This window comes from Notolabrus celidotus, chromosome 22 (genome assembly GCF_009762535.1).
Source record: "Notolabrus celidotus isolate fNotCel1 chromosome 22, fNotCel1.pri, whole genome shotgun sequence".
In the NCBI taxonomy this organism is placed as follows: Eukaryota; Metazoa; Chordata; class Actinopteri; order Labriformes; family Labridae; genus Notolabrus; species Notolabrus celidotus.
In genome coordinates this window covers 24301768-24305398 of record NC_048293.1, presented here as the reverse complement: position 1 = coordinate 24305398, position 3631 = coordinate 24301768, and positions in this window count along the sequence as shown.

Below are 3631 nucleotides of genomic sequence, written 5' to 3'. Positions count from 1 at the left end.
AGACAGAGCGGAAGCGGATCAGAAGGGGTTACTTCATTATGCATCAAATTAGAAAAATTCATAATTTATCATTACACCCATGCTGAATGCCACCCAACCGAGCCCCCCCCCCCCCCCCCCCCAACAACATCACACCGAGGGAGGAGGGAGAGAGGGGGGAGAGAGAGAGAGAGAGGGGGAGGTAGGAGAGAAACTGTCAGAGCCCCAGCAGCAGCCGATGGGCAAAATTAATATGCAAATATATTCTAGAAATTAAAAAGCAGAATTACACAGGCAAATGAGGTAGCTACACTTGAATTGTTAGGATTATGAATAATTACTGCGAGTTTCCGGCTCCTAATATAACTTGTTTTTTGATAAACAAAGACTTAATTATCGAGTCGCGCTGGAGAATTTCCGCGGCTCTCATTAATCTTGCAGAAAAAACAAGTCCCCGGTGGCCGGCGGTAATGAAGAGAGCGTGCCCTGAATCGGCGCGAGGATCAGAGCCACGGGGCGCGGGCGAGCCACCACCAGACGCCGCCCTGCCACTGTCCCCCGCCGTACCCGGGGGGGTCGTAACTTCCTGCGCTAACTATCAAAGGGACTTATTTATGCTGGCAACACCGCCATAAGTCCAATTTATGAGGCCTGGGGGGGCGCGGGGGGTGGGGGGGGGTGGTGAGGCAGGGAGGAGGGGGGGAGGATCTGGTGATGCACTCTGGAAATGCCACTTTAGTCTCTGCACCCCCCTCACCACCCCCCCTCTGTTTGCTCTCCTCTGATACAGACATGCAGCCGGAGGTGTTTTGGCAGAGTTCTGCCCTCTACAGGGGGCAGGAGGGTTCTCAGGGGCAGACCAGAGTGTGTGTGTGTGTGTGTGTGTGTGTGTGTGTGTGTTTCCTGTAAGTGCATGTTGGCTGGAAGGAGCCAGTTTTCAGAGTTTAATCAGGGTAATAACTGAAGTACTCAGATGTTTATCGTCTTTAAATCCTTTAAATGTTGTATTTATCATATTTGTTAAAGAGAGACGAGTTTAAACTTTGTAATCCTGGGCGTATATTTCTATGAAGAGTCTCTTTGGTCTCTTCTCACTCTGCTGTCTGTAGACCTGGGTATCTGTCACACGTCCTCAGTCCTGGATCATCCTGCAGAGTCCTTAAACTCATAGTTTTATTTCACTGATGGTCGGTTAGTTGATTATAAAGTGACGTGACTCTGCTGCGTGTCCCTCCCTCTGTATAAATGTGGACGTTGTCTCTGTGACGTCACATGTTTGTTTCTGAAGCAGAGGTTTGAAGCCGATCGTCAGCGGTCGCCATGTTGGAAATGCTGACTCAACCTGACCTCGGCTGACCTAACGAGAGGCAGAGAGGTGGAGGTTAGCCTCCTCGCTAACAGCTACAGTGAGCCCGCCTGTCAATCAAGTCAGCCACGCCCCTAATTATGCAAAACGTCTTCTAAACTGCTGAGTAATAAAACATGAGAGATGATCGATTCAGAATAAACTAGTCTTTTAACCGAGCTGTAAACACTTTTTATTGTGGTTTCTGCTGCTTCTAGAGCAAGCCTCAAGTGGACACTGGAGGAACTGCAGCCAGCTTGCCTGCCTGCCTGCCTGTCTGTCTGTCTGCCTGCCTGTCTGTCTGTCTGCCTTCCCTCCCTTACTGCCTGCCTGCCTGCCTGTTTGTCTGTCTGTCTGTCTGCCTGCCTGCCTGTCTGTCTGCCTGCCTGCCTGTCTGCCTGCCTGCCTGTCTGCCTGCCTGTCTGCCTGCCTGCCTGCCTGCCTGTCTGTCTGTCTGTCTGCCTGCCTTCCCTCCCTTACTGCCTGCCTGCCTGTTTGTCTGTCTGCCTGCCTGCCTGCCTGTCTGCCTGCCTGTCTGTCTGTCTGCCTGCCTACCTGTCTGTCTGTCTGCCTGCCTGCCTGTCTGTCTGTCTGTCTGCCTTCCCTCCCTTACTGCCTGCCTGCCTGCCTGTTTGTCTGTCTGTCTGCCTGTCTGTCTGCCTGCCTGTCTGTCTGCCTGCCTGCCTGCCTGCCTGTCTGTCTGTCTGTCTGTCTGATTTGTTGGAGGCTGATTTCCCTGCAGAGCATCTCTTCCTTGCAGGCCGAGTTTCTGCCATCTGTAGCTCAGATCCCTGAAGCCTCGAGTCTTCTTCTTCGTCCTAATGATTCTAAATATAACCAACAAGGTTTTTAAATGACTGATACAGACCCATGAAGCATTAGTCTCTAACATGGACCTCAAATTAAAGTCTTTTCTCTTATTATTAACATGAGTGATGGTTTACAGGAGCAGGTCCGTGCTGCAGGTCTCACCGTGTGATTCATGCTTCAGGTGACGTGAGCTCTGGAAACTCTCTCAGTAGACCGGCTCACCGTGACCAGACTTGAGTCAGTGTGTGGTCATGTGTGCTGACTAACAGAGAGATTAATGTGACTCCATTAATCCTCTTCAGCAGGTGAAAGGCCTCATGGGAAATGTGGTCTTTAAGAGGGGAACAGCAGAGCTAGTTGGAGCTTCTTAACTAATCGTCTGTCTCTGCCTCGCTCCGCTCCGACTGAGACTCTGATCATTTCTACATCAGATAAATATGAATGAATAAATCTTTATTATTATAACATGACTGTGTTATTCTTTTAAAGGATGAACCTTGTGTGTTTCAGATCTTTATGTACCTGCAGTCGGACGCTCTTTTATTCGTATAAACTCTCCCTCTTTGTTCCCTCTCTTCTTGTTTTCTGTTCCTCTGTTAAATTTGAGAACTTAAACACGTTCCTCTAAGTGGAACACGCAGCCCCGGCGGTGTGGGTGTGTGTGGAGCTCCAGCTGGTTTTAACCCTGACCCTGTAATCAATTTGCGCAGAGTCGCAGTGCTGAAATAAACAGGAGCATTATGAGCTGTTGACTCGGCTCAATGAGATCCTGGAGATGTAGACCATGAAGTGTCCGCTCTGCTCTCAGAGTAAAACCTCGCTCTGCTTCATCACTACACAGCCGGGCTGCAATATTTAACCTGTTTACAGAGTCAGGATCTGTACCGGAGCGGCCTGTTCGCTGCGTCTCGTCAATATTTCATGTTGAGAGCAGTTTAATAAATCGGATTGTGTCTGTGTGCTCCGTGAGCCGCTGCAGTCATCAGACTGATCTCCTTTAAAACAGATTTATGAGGAAGATTTCTGCTGTCAGCTAAAAACACCAGACAGAGTCCCGCTCAGACTCCCTCACCTGCAAGACTGTCTGTGACACGCCGGACAGAGACGATCAAGCCGCCAATAATGCAGACATGATGAGAAAATTAGAGACCACTCCAGATCAAAGCTTTCATAGAGTTCAGGGATCAGAGAGATCTGATCATGAGTTTTCAGAGTTGAATGAATAATAACTCAGTGTGACGTCTTCGTCCTGCAGCAGGTTCACAGGATGAAACAACAAAAACAAGGTTGAACCTTTAAGAAACACATTAGGATTCTTGTCTTCATTGATACAAAGTCCACTTCATAAGACCCGCCTCTTCTTATTTTTGATTGGTTGGTGAGGGAGGAGCGACATTGACGAGTGTGTAGGTGTTCAAAGAGTTGAACTTCTTTCAGCTGAGAGATCAACGATAAAAAAACAGCTGACTGTGGAGGAGTTCATGGGTTTAAGATGCC